Source organism: Pseudophryne corroboree, chromosome 11 (genome assembly GCF_028390025.1).
Source record: "Pseudophryne corroboree isolate aPseCor3 chromosome 11, aPseCor3.hap2, whole genome shotgun sequence".
Classification (NCBI taxonomy): Eukaryota; Metazoa; Chordata; class Amphibia; order Anura; family Myobatrachidae; genus Pseudophryne; species Pseudophryne corroboree.
In genome coordinates, this window is record NC_086454.1 from 345,985,036 (window position 1) to 345,996,329 (window position 11,294).

Genomic DNA, 11,294 nt, shown 5'->3' on the forward strand with positions numbered 1-11,294 from the left:
GATAGACCCATGGAGTCGTCAGAGCGTCTACCGCCACTGCCTGTGGGTCTCTCAACCTGGAGCAATACCACTTGAGCGTCTTGTTGAGACGAGAGGCCATCATGTCGTTTGTGGCTATCCCCACCGACGTGTTAAGCACCTGAACACTACTGGGTGAAGGCTCCACTCCCCCGGGTGCAGGTCGTGTCTGCTGAGGAAGTCTGCTTCCCAGTTGTCTACACCCGGAATGAAGACCGCCAACAAAGCCACGGCGTGTTTTTATGCCCAGAGGAGAATTCTTGACACCTCTGACATTGCTGCTCTGCTTTTCGTTCCGCCCTGTCGGTTTATGTACGTTACCACCGTTACATTGTCCGACTGAACTTGAATGGCCTGATTCCGAAGTAGAGATGAGGCCCTGAGTTCCAAGATGTTTATTGGAAGGACGCCTTCCTGACTTGACCATCTTCCTTGAAACTGTACCCCCTGGGTGACTGCTCCCCAACCTCTGAGGCTTGCGTTTGTGTCTGTGGTTAGCAGAATCCAATTCTGAATCCCGAACCTCAACGAGGTGAGAAGTCTGTAGCCACCACAGAAGTGAGATTCTTGCTTTTGGCGACAGACAGATCCTCTGGTGCATGAGAAGACGCGATCTGGACCAGTTGTCCAACAGATCCAGCTGGAAGGGCCTCGCGTGAAATTTTCTGTACTGAAGCGCCTCGTAAGAGGCCACCATTTAACCCAGAAGGCGAATGCTCAGATGCACCGAGATCCGGGGTTGGCTTCAGGACAGCCCGAACCATCGACTGGATTTCCATAGCCTTCTCCGAAGGAAGGAACACTCTCTGAGACTCTGTGTCCAGTATCATTCCCAGGAATATATTTTACTAAAACCCAGCGCTCGCTAACCACCAAAAATGTTTGATTATATATATATATATTGTCAAAGTCAGAAAAAATATCTCTATGCACACTACCATATTTGCACCTCACACAGGTCCGTGCTGCGCATGCGTACGCTCTCCCGTACGTGCGCATACTCACAGTCGCGGGCACCCGCAGGCGCATGGTATGCGTATTTACGGTAGAGTTTATGCGATCATAGCGTGCGACTCAATCATTACATATTTTCACTAATAATGTATTTTGTAGATCATGGTCCCTTTGATAGATTCTGAAAGTTTGGTTAATATAGAATGTTCATGAACAGAGGAATCCCTCTTTGTTTGATACGAAGGGTCAGATAGGAGTAATACAGTGGTGTTTAGTATCCATCGGAAGAATATTTAATTAGAAATATTCCGGTGTTGGTTTGAAGCAGATCAATCGCTCGTGCGAATAGTTATGGACATAAGAAGTTTGTGAACATTTACTTTATTTGCACTTTATTACCCATGCGGCGGGAAACCCAGTTTCCCTCCCACCTGAGCAGTTGGAAATAGTCACAGCCCACCTGTATGAATCAACCTATGACCTTTTGTTATAATGCGAAGCCGAATTCCTGTGTCCAATGAACAATGAGATTGTAGGGACCATTGAATTGTATTGTGTGTGGAGCATAAATAGCAGGCCGACCATATCCAACTTCACTCTCTTCAACGGTTCTCATTGCTGATAATCGGGAGCTGGATATCGAGGCGCATGCGATCGTTCCCCTTGTGCGTAAGTTCTCTCCGTAATCATATTGTCTTACTGTGAGCCATTTCTCTCTCTCTCCCTCTCTTCTCTTTCTCTCGTATTTTCCCTTGATTAGACTTGAATTGTATTGTATTGTATTTCCTGTGTAGTTATCTGGTTAGTTGGTTTATGTTATACTGTAGTGTATGCTTTGTACTGTGATTCTTTTTGCAAGTAATAGTCATAAAACATATAATAGGTTTCGGACCCTAAGCCAGGTATCTGTGTATTCTTTTTTAGTGTTAAGTATTCCCTGAGCGTCGGTGACGCCCGAGTAGCTTTGTAGTTGATTAGGTTACACAAGGTTGCACTTACACTTTGTCTCTACACTAAGGTTTACTGTGTATTTCATTGCTGAAGGTATAGATATAAAGGTTTAACGTTGTGAGCGTCTGCATCGCTGGTGATCTCCTCGTGGTCTCGAGTGCTGCTACGCTATAGCGAATCATTACGATAAGTCAACAGCCAATAGTCTGCCTGCCTGTGATCTCTGGGCCGTGAGCGAACGCGACGCTTGAGCGTCTCGCCTACGGCTGAGCGATCGCTACGCAACTTGCGTGCCCTTACGGTACTTCTTACGTAGATAGCGTACTGTGTTCTTAGACCTCATAAAGGGTTATACAAACGATAAATATTTAGCTTTATCAATTGGCGGCTCGTCCTGTCCTTCACATATCTGCACTAGGTAGATCAGCAGACATTATCCCTCAGCAAAGGGCGGGAGGTTGTCTCGTAGTGCTGACGGGATAAGCGTCTGCTTCGCTTAGATAAAAGAGTGCTGAAGGAATCCGGGAACCGGAGGTAAGAACAAAACGCTAGTGTTTTTTTTTTAAAACTGTATTTTTCTGTCTTGCGTACACACGCACGCACACATATATATCTGCATTTCTTCTTCTTTTTCATTTTCGTATATCACTCTCCTGTCTGCCAGTTTTATAGTCGATAGAAGTGCTAAAAAAAGATTTGCCGTTATTTCATAGTTTAAGAGTAAAGGTAATATAGTTAAAAGATAGACAAACACACAGTTTGCCTGGGAGATAAGGCGAAGTCAGTGTGTTGTGTGGTAGATGACCAGGGATCATCTACATTGATAAAAATATAAATTGTGTTACGGTGGATCTTCGCTTTGCGTACACGTGTCCCTAACAAAAGACTTGTGTACGCAATCCAAAGGCGGACGCACGCAGCGTACATTACGCAACGGAGCGTCCGGTTACGCCCACGTAGCTCAAGTCACGATAAGTTGATTTTTAACGCAACGCGATAAGTAACGCAAAGCGGTAAATAGCGCCACAGGCGATAAATAACGCAAGTCTATTTTTGGAAATCCAAAATTTAAATTAACAGATCCTGCTCCTAATTGGTAACACAGCTGGGCTAAAGAAAAATTTCTGCGCAGAAATAGAAATAGAAGCAAAAGGGTACAGGTGATGAGTGAGTGTTTTTGTATTACATAAGTTTATATAACTTAAAGGTTGAACCACAAGAAAAGTCGAGTACTCGTGAGGTACACGCGTGTAAGTGACGTGCACGGTGGCTAGGGAGGCATCCTTGGTTAAACATAATATTTGAGCATTAGAGTATAGCGGACCAGTATAGAACAAGACCAGGAGGTCGTACAGAACAAGACCAGGAGGTCATAACAGACCAGGAGGTCCAGGTACAGTAAACAGGGAAGTCCGCTATACAGTTCAGAGGCACAACACCGAGAAGGGTTGGTGCAAGACCCATATAGGCCGTACAAGCTCTGGCTGAAGGAATTCGCAGTCGTAAGTTTCGATTCCATTGGTCTTTCTGTACACAAGCTTAGTTGTTTGTGTACTGAACGACTGGACCGCACGTAATTGTGTACAGTAGTTAGTAATCTGACCTAGTACCATTAGAGTAAAGGGGTCACAAACGCTATTTGTACATTCTGACGTGATTTGTGTAATTTTTTATTTTTCAAGAAGGGAAGTTCGCTGGTCACTCAGGAACTATCTGACAAACCTCACCTTTACTGGAAAGAGTAAGTGTTCTGCGGATAGCCCTCACATGTTCCAGTAAACAACGGTTTTTATAGGTGCCCTGGGTCGAGTACGCCAGCACCATATCGGTGTGATCAGGTCGTATTGGTCGGCGTGGGCGAGTGAGTGGGGTACTCGGTAAACCGCCACCGTCGGCCTATTGTGAACAATCTGGTTTTCTGTAAGGGTTCGCTGAAGACCTTGATATAGAGATCAGAGGTAGAGCAAGCAACGCCTGCAGAGTTATGGGGGCCAGTTGTTCAGGTAGGGGGCGATCAACCTCGGTTCGGGTTGATTCAGTGGTCCGACCAATTGGGTCGGCCAGGTATATCATGTGTGAGAAATATGGAAGTCACACAGAGGTTTTATGTGATGAATGGGAGAGAATGACGGTACAAGACCGGGAGAAATTCCCAAGAATAGGTAGCTTCAGCCCAGAGGTGTTACAAAATTTAAGGAGGAGGATATGTCTCATAAAATCAACAAAGAGACGAGTTCAGCATTATGATTATTTACAGTTGTGGCAACAGGAAGGTGAGATACAGAGAGGTTTGGCTCAGGCGGCAGGATCTGGCTCTAACAGAAAACTGATTGCCACGGCCCCACCGCCACCATATATATCAGGAGAGAAGTTGATTACGGAGAAAGACGCACTAAGGTGTAACACAAAATCACTTAGTAACTGTGTAAATGTTAATGATAATGTTAACCCATTAACCCATGCAAGTATTAACCCGTGCAAGTTGTACCCTGTTTTGAACTTTCCTCAGGAGTGTGATCAAGAGGACGAAGCGACAACGATTTCAGCGCTCTCTCTAGCAGCCACCATAGCAGAGACCACAGTAGGCACAGCAACACCCACGAGATTAGTAAAGGCCCCTAGCGGAGGGATAGGTGAGGTCGTATCAACTGGTAAGTACGGCACCATGCATTATGCTGAGACTATTTCACCACAAGCTGTAGAATCTACACAGAATGAGGTTGTTAGAATTACTCCTGTTAGGGTAATAGCAGTTCCCAATGGGAAAACAGATGTATCAGGAGCCACTCCCATAAGGAATATTGCCATGTACAGCCCATTTTCCCGAATGGAATTAAGGACCATAGTGTCTGAATTCCCTGACCCTAGAAAAGATTTAGTTGCCAGCCAAAAATACATCACAGACTTAGGAAACACTTTAGAGCCCAATAATAAAGATTGGCAGATATTGCTAAAAGCTTGTTTACCCTCCAATGTCGACTCAGCTCAATTTTTAGCTGATTGTGGACTAGATCTGGATGTACCTCTTACAGATGTGTACAACAAAGATAACGTAAGAAGGATAAACTTACAGTTAAAGGAGCAATTCCCAGCAGTTGTTAAATGGAACAAAATATTTTCCATTAAACAAAAAGAGTCAGAAACAGCTGCAGAATATTTTCACCGGGCACTATTAGAAATGGCAAAGTACACTGGTATAGAGGACATTAGGACAAATCCAAACCATCGAGAAATAGCAGTATCTGTACTAATGGATGGTTTGAAGGAAACATTAAAGGCAAGGGTACAGACCACGCAACCATGTTGGCGAGGTCTGTCAGTGTCCACTTTGAGAGAGGCTGCTATTGATCACGACCGAAACATCACCAGACATAGGGAGTCGCAGAGTGATAAGCTAATGTCAGTAAGTATACAGGCTCTGACCACAAAGCAGCCTGCGTATGTACCATCCAACCCTATGGGTAAGTCAACTATGATAACATGTTATTCTTGTCAAAGACAGGGGCACTATGCACGAGACTGTAGAGCGAAAAATTCGCAAAGATCATACCAACCCCCTAGACAACGACACGACACACGACATTGGGAGCAGGGTCCGCAGAAATGGAGTTATGAGCCACATACAGGGGAAACAAAAAGATATCCCCCAAACAGAGACTGGCATGCCTCTGGTAGTTCCCAACTATCTCCCTCACAAATAGTTGCTGCCAGCGGGATTCAGGGAGGTCACCATACCCAATAGGGGTGTGGCCATACCTGTAATCTGCAGCCAGTGAAATTGATTGCCAACCTTGAAAGTGAACCCGAGGTCGCAATTAATGTAGCTGGTAAAACTTTAAACTTTCTTGTAGACACAGGGGCGGCCAAGTCAGTGATAAATTCGACAGTGGGCATGAGGACCACTGGTAGGACAATTCCAGCCATGGGAGTAACAGGAGTAGTCCAGCACTACCCTGTTAGCAAACCAGCCGAGATTACAATAGGGCCTTTGCATACCAAGCATTCCTTTTTGCTGGCTGCATCGGCACCAACCAATCTCCTGGGAAGAGATTTACTGTGTAAAATGGGGTGCGTCATTTATTGTACTCCTGAAGGTGTATTCTTGGACATACCTGAGAAACACGCTCAGGAAGTGCGAGACATGTTAGACTCCCCATCAAAATTAATGTCACATACCATTATGACAAATAGGAATCCATCCCAAGTAGAAGAGATGACATCTCAGATACCAGAGTCACTTTGGACAAAAGACGGACAGGACACTGGATTAATGGCAAACGTAGCTCCAGTAGTTGTACAAGTAAAAGATGGTAGGATAGCTCCAAAAATCCCACAGTATCCTCTGAAGCCAGAGGTGGAGTTAGGAGTTTACCCAGTAATAGAGCGCTTGCTACAACAGGGCATTCTGGTAAGAACGTCCAGCACTGCCAATAGTCCCATCTTCCCTGTTAAGAAGAGTGGGGGGAGGGGTTACAGGCTAGTGCAGGATCTAAGGGGGATTAACAAAATAGTTGAGAGTCAGTTCCCCGTAGTGCCAAATCCAGCTGTCATCCTAATGCAAATCCCTCCCACTGCCAAATTTTTCACTGTTATTGACCTCTGCTCCGCTTTCTTTTCGGTACCTCTGCACCCTGACAGCCAATATTTGTTTGCATTCACATACAGAGGAGTCCAATACACGTGGACTCGATTACCCCAAGGTTTCATAGATAGTCCAAGTATATTTTCTCAGGCTTTGCATGATTGTTTACAGTCTTTTCAACCAGACAGTGGATCAGTATTGATACAGTATGTGGACGATTTATTACTGTGTTCAGATTCACTGGAAGCATCTCTGAAGGATACGAAACAGCTCCTGTTTCATCTTTCAGACACCGGACACAAGGTGTCCAAAGACAAGTTGCAATTATGCCAAACTAAGGTAAAATATTTGGGACACTGTCTAACACAAGGACTGAGACACCTGACCGCTGATAGAATCCAAGCAATTAGAGACATGACCCTGCCACAAACCCAGCAACAGATCAGAACGTTTTTAGGAATGTGTGGGTATTGCCGTAATTGGATCCCAGGGTTTTCCATTTTAGCGTTACCTTTGCAGGAAATGGTCTCCTCAAACAAACCTGATAGGATCTCGCATACAGACGAGTCCGAAACAGCATTTGAGAGACTTAAACAGTGCCTAACGCAGGCACCAGCACTAGGTATGCCAGACTATGGGAAACCCTTTGAACTATACGGAACAGAAAGTGCTGGTTGCGCGGCAGGCGTACTAACCCAAAAACACGGTGATGCCAGCAGGCCAGTTGCATACTACAGCGCTCAGCTAGATACGGTAGCGCGATCCCTCCCCACATGCTTGCGAAGCGTTGCTGCGATAGCATTGCTAGTGACAAAAAGCGAAGATGTCGTGCTAGGCCACAACCTCACAATCCATACGCCACATGCGGTATCAGCCTTATTGAATTCTGCCCAAACCAGACACGTCTCATCAGCGAGGTTTACAAGATGGGAATTAGCACTAATGGCCCCTGTAAACATCACCATAAGGAGATGCAGTGCATTAAATCCGGCAACATATCTCCCAGGTGTGCCTGGTCAGGCACAAAGGGTGGAAGGTGAGAGTGCTGGGGAAGGAGGATTTAATACAAAGGAAGATACACATGATTGTATGGAATATTTGACCCAAAATTTTACCGCAAGGCCTGACATCAGTGACAACCCACTGGAAGATGCAGAACTCACGTTCTACACGGACGGTAGTTGTCACAGACAGTCAGACTCGGGAGACTTGTGTACTGGATACGCAGTCGTAGATGACCAAGACACCATAGAAGCGGAACCGCTAGGCCCACCTCACTCAGCCCAGGTCGCTGAACTGGTCGCCCTAACCAGAGCATGTGAATTGGCTAAGGGTAAGTCAGCCAATATCTACACCGATTCTAGATACGCATTCGGGGTAGTCCATGATTTCGGAGCCCTATGGCGCCTCAGAAATTTCATGACGGCAGCTGGTACACCGGTAGCGCATGCAGCTCACATAAAAAGGCTTCTAACAGCGATACAGGAACCCGACAGAGTGGCTGTTATCAAATGTAAAGCACACACATATAGCCAAGACCCGGTATCACTTGGTAACAGCCGAGCAGACGAAGCTGCTAAGTTAGCAGCTGCTACCCCCATACAGACAGACACCACACAACTGATGGTATTCAATACCATCAACACACAGAAGTTGTGTAAAATGCAAAATTTGTGTTCCACACAGGAAAGGGCAGTCTGGAAGGCAAAGGGATGTGGCCAAGAGTCCTCAGGACTCTGGACGGATGGACATGGTAAACCAGTGGCCCCCAGAGCATATCTTCCATGTCTGGCTGAAGCAGCTCACGGGCTGACTCATCTAGGCAAGGAGGGAATGTGCAAATTGGTAAGAGCCTATTGGTGCGCCCCAGGATTCTCCTCTCATGCGAGTAAAAGAGCAATGTCATGCCTTACCTGTCTGAGAAAGAATATTGGAAAGGCATTACCAACAGAACCATCCCATATCCCACCTGCCGGCGGCCCTTTCCAGGTAATACAAATTGACTTCATTCAATTACCCCCTTGTCGGAATTTGAAATATGTACTTGTTTGTATAGATGTTTTCTCGAATTGGGTCGAAGCATTTCCTGCAGCTACAAATACCGCTATGTTTACAGCTAAGAAAATTGTGCAGGAATTTGTATGTAGATATGGTATCCCTAGAATAATCGAAAGTGATAGGGGTACCCATTTTACAGGTGATGTCTTTCAAGGAATGTGTAAGTTGATGGGAATTGATAGCAAGCTGCACACTCCGTACCGTCCACAGGCGAGTGCGAAGGTCGAAAGAGTGAACAGCACTATTAAAAATAAATTGAGTAAAGTGATGGCAGAGACAGGATTGACATGGCCAGAAGCTTTACCCATTGTATTGTACAGTATCAGAACCACTCCCAGGTCCCCTCTTAATCTGTCTCCCTTTGAAATCTTGTTTGGTCGACAACCGCATGTCATGATTAACCCTCAGGATGATTTGAAATGTAACAATGAAGTAACTGTAAAGTACTTGATTAACATGAGTAAACAGTTAAGGAATCAAAATGATAATCTGAAGTTGGTGATTCCTGATCTACCTGATAGTAATTGTCATGACATTGACCCTGGGGATTATGTAATGATACGAAATTTTCTACGCTCAGGTTGCCTTATTGACAGATGGGAAGGACCATACCAGGTCTTATTGACTAGCACGACAGCATTGAAGGTTGCTGAGAGAGAGACTTGGGTCCATTCATCCCACTGCAAGAAGGTTGCTGATCCAGAGAAGTCCCGTGATAAGGAACAGACGGTAGAGGTTGTATCACTGGAGTGTCTGTTCCAGGAGGACTGAGGCGGCACCTGAGCCTTGAAGACCGAGAGCTGTTGTCGACTCCCCACTCCCTTTTATTGTTTTTCTCCACTTCCCATCCCCTCTCCCTCAAATGTATTTTTCCTCCTTCTCATTCTTCTTCATCTCCTCCTCAAAGATGGACTTGCCCCAAGAGACTGTGATCCGGATTTTCCTGTTGACCATGATGTTGACCAGAGCAGTCTGTTCCGGCGAGAGTACCATGGAGGTCGATAGAGGTTCTGGAATGGGTTCTGATGATAAAGATGGAGGCGTAGTTTTCCAAGATCAACCTAACCAACAAGCAAAGGCGAGTATCAGAAAACGATCCGATAGCATTGACCATAGAAGAAATTGTGACGGATTGTTAGCTGAAGAAAACTGTATCTGTAGGCTCTGTAACAATGTCATTGAAGATGGGTGCATTAAGAAATGCCAATCCAGTTTTAATATCCATATGGACCGGCATCCATTGAGTGATTATCACTCCTTAGTGGGTAATGTATTAAACAAAACAGATTGTTGGGTATGCTCTCAAGTACCTCAGGGTCATAGCAAATCAGGGCTAGTACCATTTCCTTTAACGATAGGGGAGGTACTTGAGTTAAATGGTGGGAGACCGGTGGACCGGAGGTTTAATATCTCCAGCCCTCCTAGTTTGAAGCTCCACCAATACCACGTGGATAGGTCCCTATTATGTTTTAACATCTCCAATCCCAGAAAGCCGGGAAATTGGGAAGTATCATGGAGTTAACCACACCATGACCTTTTCACATAGAGCAGATAGAATGCCTACAGATACAGAGCTTGTACGCCACATAGCCAGTAGAGGAAAATCTTTCCGGTATAGATACACCTTAGGAAATAGGATTACTAGAGTTGGAGAAGTATCACCAGGATACTGTGCACATATCGTACAACCTGATACGTGCATTAAGCAGATGGAAGAATTAGGGCTAGGAGATTTCACCTGGAAGGTGTGTAATATGGTAATGTCCTTCTCCGTCCCATATGTTCTCCCCGATGATGCATATTTCATATGCGGGAGAAAGGCGTACAAGTGGCTTGCCCCAAACTCTGAAGGATTGTGTTATATTGGAAGAGTATTGCCTGAAGTAATGACTGTAACACATGACAAAATGAAAGACATACACCGTGGTGCCCAAGCTCCTTATACTCACACTCATTACGAGCACCTCGTTAAAAGACAACTGTCAGAAAGGTTAGAGCATCCGGCCTCTGATCTGATCCATGAATCCACCGGGATTCAGGTTCTGGTGGCGTTAGATTTCACTCGCACCGCTCGAGGAGTGATGAATTATAGATACATTTCCGCACTCGCCAATTTGTTAGATAATATCACTGAAATGTATGATGACACGTTTAGATATACTGGAAGAGAACTTCAAGCTTATAAAACAGAACTGGTACAGCATAGAATGGTTCTTAATTACCTCACAGCAGTGACAGGCGGATATTGTGTTACATTAGCAACACAGTACGGCGTGAAGTGTTGCACGTATATCACGAATAGCACCGAGGATCCGGTAGAGGTCATAGACCAAAAGATGGACGATATTCTCCAATTAAAGTGGGAATTTCGTCGAAAACACAATCTCACTCTTGCTGCTGTAGGTAATGAGCTGACTGGTTGGGTGTCATGGTTGAACCCGCGAAATTGGTTCTCCGGTTTGGGAGACTGGGCTCAAGGAGTCATAATGGATGTTGGGAAGTTTCTACTATGTATCTTAGGTGTCGTTATATCGATTGGATTGATATTTAGATGCGGGCAGGCTTTAATGAGGTGCAAACAAAGTACCAGAGTGATGAGTTTGAGGAGTGAGGAAACTGTAATTAACCTGGATTTGATTTACGACCCAACAATAGAAACAATAATGTGATGAAAATGCGATTTCTACGGTCCGTTTCTTTCACCTGTTTTTCTGGTTTTTCTCCAAGATGA